We start from the raw sequence: 10,877 nt of genomic DNA, 5'->3' as shown, positions 1-10,877 counted from the left end.
TCAATCCACTCGGCGATGAAATCTGCTATTGCTTGGGACTTGATAGCTTTTTTTGCCTCAAACTTGATATCTAGAGGAAGGAGTTCAATCGCCCATTTTGCCACTCGACCGGTTGCATCTCTGTTATGCAGGATCTCTGACAATGGAGCCGCTGACGACTGTAATGGAATGATCAGAGAAGCAGTGAGCAACCTTCTTTGTGGTTATATAAATCCCATATACAAGCTTCTAAGAGTGAGGATATCTTTGCTTCGACGAGGTCAAAACTTCAGAAATATAATACACTGGGCGCTGAACTTTAAAGGCTTTTCCTTCTTCTTCCCGCTCGACCGTAAGTACCGTACTGACGACTTGTCCCGTGGCTGCGATGTAAAGCAGCAAAGGCTCTTTGCTGATTGGGGCAGCAAGCACCGGCTGGGTGGAGAGCAGAGCTTTGAGTTCTGCAAACGCTGCATCAGCTTCAGGAGTCCACTCGAACTTGTCTGACTTCTTCATCAATCGGTAAAGAGGCAATGCCTTTCCACCGAGACGAGAGATGAATCGACATAAAGCGGCCAAGCAACCAGTAAGCTTTTGGACGTCGTGCACTCGCACGGGACTTTTCATTCGGAGTATAGTACCGACTTTTTCCGGATTTGCGTCGATTCCCCGTTCGGAAACGAGGAAACCGAGTAACTTTCCGCCAGGAACTCCGAATGTGCACTTTGATGGATTAAGCTTAATGTCATACCTCCTGAGGTTGGCAAAGGTTTCAGCAAGGTCAGTCAGCAGGTCGGAACCCTTCCGTGACTTGACCACAATATCATCCATGTATGCTTCCACATTCCGACTGATTTGAGTGAGCAAACACTTCTGAATCATCCTCATGAATGTGGCTCCGGCATTCTTGAGGCCGAATGGCATGGTAACATAACAGAAGCACCCGAATGGAGTGATGAAAGCTGTTTTGATCTCGTCAGGCCCATACAGACGGATCTGATGGTACCCGGAGTAGGCGTCTAAAAAAGACAGTCGCTCACATCCCGCAGTCGAGTCGACTATCTGGTCGATGCGAGGGAGAGGAAAATGATCTTTCGGGCAGGCCCGATTGATATGTTTAAAGTCAATGCACATGTGAAGTGACTTGTCCTTCTTGGGGACCATGACAACATTGGCGAGCCACTCGGAGTGGTAGATCTCTCGGATGAACTCTGCTGCTAAGAGCCGAGCCACCTCCTCGCCAATAGCCTTTCTCTTCTGGACGGCGGACCGTCTGAGATGTTCTTTGATAGGTTTTATTTTCAAGTCAACTCGTAGGCGATGCTCAGCCAGCTCCCTGGGAACACCCGGCATGTCAGAAGGCTTCCATGCGAAAATGTCCCAGTTCTCACGGAGGAACTGGATGAGCGCTTCTTCCTATTTGGAGTCGAGTGTTGTTGAAATATGAGTTGGAGCAGCACTGAGATCGGTCGGGTGGATGTGAGCCGTCTTCGGTTCGCCAGACGACTGAAAAGTTGATTCTGTAGCGGGCTTCCTGGCTCGCAACAAATCACTAGGGTCTGCAGTCTTCTGGTATTCCTAGAGCTCCACCACTGCCATCTGAGCATCAGCGATCTTTGAACCTTTCTGAAAACATTCTTCTGCTTTCTTCCGATTGCCTGTAACAGTGATCACACCTTTGGGACCAGGCATCTTCAATTTGAGATACACATAACATGGTCAGGCCATGAAGCGTGCATAAGCCGGCCTGCCCAAAATAGCGTGATAGGCACTCTGGAAATCTACAACTTCGAACGTCAACTTTTCTTTGCGGTAATTCTTGGAATCACCGAAAACCACATCAAGAGCAATCTGGCCGAGTGATTCAGCCTTCTTCCCAGGAATGACTCCATGGAAACTCATGTTGCTGGTACTGAGTCTGGACATCGGAATGCCCATCCCTTTCAACGTCTCTGCATATAGTATGTTCAAACCACTGCCACCATCCATCAAGACTTTGGTCAGTCGAGTGCCTTCAACAACTGGGTCGACCACCAAAGCTTGCCTCCCAGGGGTGGCAATGTGCGTTGGGTGATCGGACCGGTCGAATGTGATGGCAGTCTGAGACCACTTTAGATAACTGGGTGTCGCCGGAGCAACCATATTCACCTCTCGGTTGATAACTTTTAGTCGACTTTTGCTTTCAACATCAGCAAAAATCATCAGGGTGGAATTGACCTGGGGGTATCCATCGTCACTGTCTTCCTTGTCCTCAACTTTGTCCGACTCCTTTTCCTTATCTTTGGGCTGCTTGCCCTGGAACTGCTGGATCAAGAGTCGACACTGTCGAGTGGTATGTTTGGGGTAAATGAAATTACCCTCTTCATCTTTCTTGGTGTGGATGTGACATGGCAAATCCAACACATCATTTCCGTCCTGGTCTTAAACTTTCTTGTGGTTCCAAGGTCCTTTGGGTTTCCCCTTCAACTTTCCTTGAGTTACAGCCAAGGCTTCCCCAGGAGCAGCTGGCTCGGCTTTCCGCTTCTATTTCTGATTGGAATTCCCTCCTTCGGTTTCTTGAGCGACTGACTTGAGCTTGCCGCTCCTAAGTCGATCCTCATCTTCACCATTAGCGTACTTGGTGGCAATCTCCATCATCCGATTCAAAGACATATCTCCGGTTTGACCGAATTTCAGGTTCAGTTCTCTGTACTTGACGCCTTCTTTGAAGGCACAGACCGCTTGGTGGTCAGGCACATTCTCTACCATGTGATGTAATGTGATCCATCTCTGGATGTAATCCCTCAAAGTTTCATTCGGCTTCTGCACGCAAGACCGCAGTTCCGTCAGCTCTGCCGTTCACTTGCATGTTCCTTCAAATGTGGTGACAAACACTCGGGCGAGATCTTCCCAAGTGTAAATGTTGCTGGGCGCTAACTGATTCAGCCATGCTCTGGCCGAGCCCTCCAACATGAGAGGAAGGTGCTTCATGGCCACTTCATCATTGCCACCGCCAATCTGGACGGCCACTCGGTAGTCTTCAAGCCAAGTGTCGGGCTTGGACTCACCAGTGAACTTACTGACCCCAGTCGCCAACCTGAAGTTGGGGGGAATCATAGCGGCTGTCGGTGTCAAAACCGGCGGATCTCGGGTAGGGGGTCCCGAACTGTGCGTCTAGGCCGGATGGTAACAGGAGGCAAGGGACACGAAGTTTTACCCAGATTCAGGCCCTCTCGATGGAGGTAAAACCCTACGTCCTGCTTGATTAATATTGATGATATGGGTAGTACAAGAGTAGATCTACCACGAGATCAGAGAGGCTAAACCCTAGAAGCTAGCCTATGGTATGATTGTTGATGTGTATGTTGTCCTACGGACTAAAACCCTCCGGTTTATATAGACACCGGATAGGGTTAGGGTTACATAGAGTCGGTTACAATGGTAGGAGATCTTCATATCCGTATCGCCAAGATTGCCTTCCACGCCAAGGAAAGTCCCTTCCGGACGCGGGACGGAGTCTTCAATCTTGTATCTTCATAGTCCGGGAGTCCGGCTGAAGGTATAGTTCGGCTATCCGAACACCCCCTAATCCAGGACTCCCTTAGTAGCCCCTGAACCAGGCTTCAATGACGACGAGTCCGGCGTGCAGATTGTCTTCGGCATTGCAAGGCGGGTTCCTCCTCCAAGTACTTTATAGAATATTTTAAACACAAAGATAGTGTCCGGCTCTGCAAAATAAGTTTTCCACATATTGCCATAGAGAGAATAATATTTACACAAATCTAATCTGCTGATGTATTCCGTAGTGCGACACACCACGGCCAAGCTTTTATCCGAGTCATTTCATTATCCCACCTTAGTGCGTCATGCGAGGCGGTTCCCTTGGCATGTCTTGTCAAAGCAGAGATCGTGTCCCCTTATTCCGGGATTCTCATCAATACGGGCGTGGGTAACCCAACCGCGCCTTTGATTACGACGCTTGGAGATAAGCGAGTTTTACCAGGCTAGTGGGGACATGTAGTTGCATCCACCCATATAAGGGGATAAGGATCCACCTTTTCACCCATGCCTTCTTCCTCCTTTTCCTATCCATTCTTGCGCACTCGAGCTCCAGCGCCCAAGTCCGCACTACCACCTCAACCTTCTCCAGTCATGTCCGGAGCGGGAGGCAAGTGGATGGTATCCTCCGTCACGGAGGGACACATCAAAAAGCTGAGGAAGGCCGGATATCTGGCTAGCGACATCGCGCACCGGCTTCCCGAAAAGGGGCAGCTCATCCCCACTCCTAGGCCCCATGAGAGGGTGGTATTCCTCCCCCATTTCCTCCACGGACTGGGCTTCCCTCTGCATCCATTTGTCTGGGAGCTCATTTTCTACTACAGCCTGGATTTCCATGATCTGGCCCCAAACTTTGTCCTCAACATCTCGGCGTTTATCGTCGTGTGTGAGGTGTTCCTCCGCATCCGCCCCCATTTCGGCCTATGGCTTAAGACTTTCAACGTCAAGCCAAAGGTGGTGCGCGGCAGCCAGGCGGAGTGCGGCGACGCCATGGTTGGCAAGATGGCCAACGTCCTGTGGCTCGAGGGCTCCTTTGTGGAGACCCTGAAGGGGTGGCAATCATGGTGGTTTTACGTCACCGAGCCGCGCGACGCCGAATGGGTCGCACCCCTTGAGTTTCGATCCGGCCCCCCTACGCGGCTCACCTCTTGGAAGGAGACAGACCTGTCTTGGGGTAAAAAAGGAGAGCTGACCGGATTCCAAACATGCATCCAAACCCTGGTGGACAAGAAGCTCAAGCTTGTCAACGTAGTCCAGGTTATTCTCATCCGCCTGATCCTCCCGTGTCAACGACGGGCCTTCAACCTGTGGGAGTTCGACCCGGCGCAGCATCGAACTCTAAACAGGCTCTTCAACACGACGTACGAAGATGCCTGGAGGATGCTTTTCAAAGGCGCCGAGGCTCCCGCATCCGCTACCGAGGATCGCGGATTCAGTACTCAGCATCATGCTCATGCAGTAAGTTGTTTTTTGTCCTTTTACAGGGTATCAGTTTTTCATAGTTTGACTCTATGCGGGATCTAAGCTCCCTTATCTTTGACAGGATTGGGAGGTGATGTTGGGTTTTGTAGTAATTTCAAAAAAATTCCTACGCACACGCAAGATCATGTGATGCATAGCAACGAGAGGGGAGAGTGTTGTCTACGTACCCAACGCAGACCGACTGCGGAAGCGCTGACACGACGTAGAGGAAGTAGTCGTACGTCTTCACGATCCAACCGATCAAGCACCGAAACTACGGCACCTCCGAGTTCGAGCACACGTTCAGCTCGATGACGATCCCCGGACTCCGATCCAGCAAAGTTTCAGGGAAGAGTTCCGTCAGCACGACGGCGTGGTGACGATCTTGATGAACTATAGCAGCAGGGCTTCGCCTAAACTCCGCTACAGTATTATCGAGGAATATGGTGGCTGGGGGCACCGCACACGGCTAAGGAATAGATCACGTGGATCAACTTGTGTGTTTCTGGGGTGCCTCTGCCTCAGTATATAAAGGAGCCAAGGGGGAGGGGGGCGCCGGCCAGGAGGAGGGCGCAGGAGGAGTCGTACTCCTTCCGGGAGTAGGACTCCCCCCCCCCAATCCTAGTTGGACTAGGATTCCCCGAGGGGGAAAGAGGGAGAGGGGGGCCGGCCACCTCTCCTAGTCCTAATAGGACTAGGGGGAGGGGGAGGCGCACGGCCACCTTGGGCTGCCCCTTTCTCCTTTCCACTAAAGCCCATCTAGGCCCATATGGTTCCCAGGGGGTTCCGGTAACCTCCCGGTACTCCGGTAAAATCCCGATTTCACCCGGAACACTTCCGATATCCAAACATAGGCTTCCAATATATCAATCTTTACGTCTCGACCATTTTGAGACTCCTCGTCATGTCCGTGATCACATCCGGGACTTCGAACAACCTTCGGTACATCAAAATGCATAAACTCATAATATAACTGTCATCGTAACCTTAAGCGTGCGGACCCTACGGGTTCGAGAACAATGTAGACATGACCGAGACACGTCTCCGGTCAATAACCAATAGCGGGACTTGGATGCCCATATTGGATCCTACATATTCTACGAAGATCTTTATCGGTCAGACCGCATAACAACATACGTTGTTCCCTTTGTCATCGGTATGTTACTTGCCCGAGATTCCATCGTCGGTATCCAATACCTAGTTCAATCTCGTTACCGGCAAGTCTCTTTACTCGTTCTGTAATACATCATCTCGCAACTAACTCATTAGTTGCAATGCTTGCAAGGCTTATGTGATGTGCATTACCGAGAGGGCCCAGAGATACCTCTCCGACAATCGGAGTGACAAATCCTAATCTCGAAATACGCCAATCCAACATCTACCTTTGGAGACACCTGTAATGCTCCTTTATAATCACCCAGTTACGTTGTGACGTTTGGTAGCACCCAAAGTGTTCCTCCGGCAAAACGGGAGTTGCATAATCTCATAGTTATAGGAACATGTATAAGTCATGAAGAAAGCAATAGCAACATACTAAACGATCGGGTGCTAAGCTAATGGAATGGGTCATGTCAATCAGATCATTCAACTAATGATGTGACCTCGTTAATCAAATAACAAGTCATTGTTCATGGTTAGGAAACATAACCATCTTTGATTAACGAGCTAGTCAAGTAGAGGCATACTAGTGACACTTTGTTTGTCTATGTATTCACACATGTATTATGTTTCCGGTTAATACAATTCTAGCATGAATAATAAACATTTATCATGATTATAAGGAAATAAATAATAACTTTATTATTGCCTCTAGGGCATATTTCCTTCAGTCTCCCACTTGCACTAGAGTCAATAATCTAGATTACACTGTAATGATTCTAACACCCATGGAGCCTTGGTGCTGATCATGTTTTGCTTGTGGAAGAGGCTTAGTCAACGGGTCTGCAACATTCAGATCCGTATGTATCTTGCAAATCTCTATGTCTCCCACCTGGACTAGATCCCGGATGGAATTGAAGCGTCTCTTGATGTGCTTGGTTCTCTTGTGAAATCTGGATTCCTTTGCCAAGGCAATTGCACCAGTATTGTCACAAAAGATTTTCATTGGACCCGATGCACTAGGTATGACACCTAGATCGGATATGAACTCCTTCATCCAGACTCCTTCGTTCGCTGCTTCCGAAGCAGCTATGTACTCCGCTTCACATGTAGATCCCGCTACGACGCTTTGTTTAGAACTGCACCAACTGACAGCTCCACCGTTTAATGTAAACACGTATCCGGTTTGCGATTTAGAATCGTCCGGATCAGTGTCAAAGCTTGCATCAACGTAACCATTTACGACGAGCTCTTTGTCACCTCCATATACGAGAAACATATCCTTAGTCCTTTTCAGGTATTTCGGGATGTTCTTGACCGCTGTCCAGTGATCCACTCCTGGATTACTTTGGTACCTCCCTGCTAGACTTATAGCAAGGCACACATCAGGTCTGGTACACAGCATTGCATACATGATAGATCCTATCGCTGATGCATAGCGAACATCTTTCATATTCTCTCTATCTTCTGCAGTGGTCGGGCATTGAGTCTTACTCAATTTCACACCTTGTAACACAGGCAAGAATCCTTTCTTTGCTTGATCCATATTGAACTTCTTCAAAATTTTGTCAAGGTATGTTGTTTGTGAAAGTCCAATTAAGCGTTTTGATCTATCTCTATAGATCTTTATGCCTAATATGTAAGCAGCTTCACCGAGGTCTTTCATTGAAAAATTCTTATTCAAGTATCCCTTTATGCTATCCAGAAATTCTATATCATTTCCAATCAGTAATATGTCATCCACATATAATATCAGAAATGCTACAGAACTCCCACTCACTTTCTTGTAAATACAAGCTTCTCCGAAAGTCTGTATAAAACCAAATGCTTTGATCACACTATCAAAGCGTTTATTCCAACTCCGAGAGGCTTGCACCAGTCCATAAATGGATCGCTGGAGCTTGCACACTTTGTTAGCTCCCTTTGGATCGACAAAACCTTCTGGTTGCATCATATACAACTCTTCTTCCAGAAATCCATTCAGGAATGCAGTTTTGACATCCATCTGCCAAATTTCATAATCATAAAATGCGGCAATTGCTAACATGATTCGGACAGACTTAAGCATCGCTACAGGTGAGAAGGTCTCATTGTAGTCAACCCCTTGAACTTGTCGAAAACCTTTTGCGACAAGTCGAGCTTTGTAGACAGTAACATTACCGTCAGCGTCAGTCTTCTTCTTGAAGATCCATTTATTCTCAATTGCTTGCCGATCATCGGGCAAGTCAACCAAAGTCCATACTTTGTTCTCATACATGGATCCCATCTCAGATTTCATGGCTTCAAGCCATTTTGCGGAATCTGGGCTCACCATCGCTTCTTCATAGTTCGTAGGTTCATCATGATCTAGTAGCATGACTTCCAGAACAGGATTACCGTACCACTCTGGTGTGGATCTCACTCTGGTTGATCTACGAGGTTCAGTAGTATCTTGATCTGAAGTTTCATGATCATTATCATTAGCTTCCTCACTAACTGGTGTAGGTGTCACTGAAACAGTTTTCTGTGATGTACTACTTTCCAATAAGGGAGCAGGTACAGTTACCTCGTCAAGTTCTACTTTCCTCCCACTCACTTCTTTCGAGAGAAACTCCTTCTCTAGAAAGTTTCCGAATTTAGCAACAAAAGTCTTGCCTTCGGATCTGTGATAGAAGGTGTATCCAATAGTTTCCTTTGGATATCCTATGAAGACACATTTATCCGATTTGGGTTCGAGCTTATCAGGTTGAAGCTTTTTCACATAAGCATCGCAGCCCCAAACTTTCAGAAACGACAACTTTGGTTTCTTGCCAAACCACAGTTCATAAGGCGTCGTCTCAACGGATTTTGATGGTGCCCTATTTAACGTGAATGCGGTTGTCTCTAGAGCGTATCCCCAAAACGATAGCGGTAAATCAGTAAGAGACATCATAGATCGCACCATATCTAGTAAAGTACGATTACGACGTTCAGACACACCATTACGCTGTGGTGTTTCGGGTGGCGTGAGTTGCGAAACTATTCCACAATTTTTCAAATGTACACCAAACTCGTAACTCAAATATTCTCCTCCACGATCAGATCGTAGAAACTTTATTTTCTTGTTACGATGATTTTCAACTTCACTCTGAAATTCCTTGAACCTTTCAAATGTTTCAGACTTATGTTTCATTAAGTAGATATACCCATATCTGCTTAAATCATCTGTGAAGGTGAGAAAATAACGATATCCGCCACGAGCCTCAGTATTCATCGGACCACATACATCTGTATGTATGATTTCCAACAAATTTGTTGCTCTCTCCATAGTACCGGAGAACGGTGTTTTAGTCATATTGCCCATGAGGCACGGTTCGCAAGTACCAAGTGATTCATAATCAAGTGGTTCCAAAAGTCCATCAGTATGGAGTTTCTTCATGCGCTTTACACCGATATGACCTAAACGACAGTGCCACAAATAAGTTGCACTTTCATTATCAACTCTGCATCTTTTGGCTTCAACATTATGAATATGTGTATCACTACTATCGAGATTCATCAAAAATAGACCACTCTTCAAGGGTGCATGACCATAAAAGATATTACTCACATAAATAGAACAACCATTATTCTCTGATTTAAATGAATAACCATCTCGCATCAAACAAGATCCAGATATAATGTTCATGCTTAACGCTGGCACCAAATAACAATTATTTAGGTCTAATACTAATCCCGAAGGTAGATGTAGAGGTAGTGCGCCGACTGCGATCACATCGACTTTGGAACCGTTTCCCACGCGCATCGTCACCTCGTCCTTAACCAATCTTCGCTTGATCCGTAGTCCCTGTTTCGAGTTGCAAATATTAGCAACAGAACCAGTATCAAATACCCAGGTGCTACTGCGAGCATTAGTAAGGTACACATCAATAACATGTATATCACATATACCTTTGTTCACCTTGCCATCCTTCTTATCCGCCAAATACTTGGGGCAGTTCCACTTCCAGTGACCAGTCTGCTTGCAATAGAAGCACTCAGTTTCAGGCTTAGGTCTAGGTTTGGGTTTCTTCTCTTGAGTAGCAACTTGCTTGCCATTCTTTTTGAAGTTCCCCTTCTTCCCTTTGCCCTTTTTCTTGAAACTAGTGGTCTTGTTGACCATCAACACTTGATGCTCCTTCTTGATTTCTACCTCCGCAGCTTTCAGCATTGCGAAGAGCTCGGGAATAGTCTTGTTCATCCCTTGCATATTATAGTTCATCACGAAGCTCTTGTAGCTCGGTGGCAGTGATTGAAGAATTCTTCAATGACGCAATCATCTGGAAGATTAACTCCCAATTGAATCAAGTGATTATTATACCCAGACATTTTGAGTATATGCTCACTGACAGAACTGTTCTCCTCCATCTTGCAGCTATAGAACTTATTGGAGACTTCATATCTCTCAATCTGGGCATTTGCTTGAAATATTAACTTCAACTCTTGGAACATCTCATATGCTCCATGACGTTCAAAACATCGTTGAAGTCCCGATTCTAAGCCGTAAAGCATGGCACACTGAACTATCGAGTAGTCATCAGCTTTGCTCTGCCAGACGTTCATAACATCCAGCGTTGCTCCTGCAGCAGGCCTGGCACCCAGCGGCGCTTCCAGGATGTAATTTTTCTGTGCAGCAATGAGGATAATCCTCAAGTTACGGACCCAGTCCGTGTAATTGCTACCATCATCTTTCAACTTTGCTTTCTCAAGGAACGCATTAAAATTCAACGGAACAACAGCACAAGCCATCTATGTACAATCAAACATAAACAAGCAAGATACTAATCAGGTACTAAGTTTCATGA

The sequence above is a fragment of the Triticum urartu genome, chromosome 3A (assembly GCF_056163025.1).
Source record: "Triticum urartu cultivar PI428250 chromosome 3A, HENAU_Tu73, whole genome shotgun sequence".
Taxonomy (NCBI): Eukaryota; Viridiplantae; Streptophyta; class Magnoliopsida; order Poales; family Poaceae; genus Triticum; species Triticum urartu.
The sequence above is the reverse complement of the archived record's forward strand: the minus strand, read 5'-3'. Positions refer to the sequence as shown.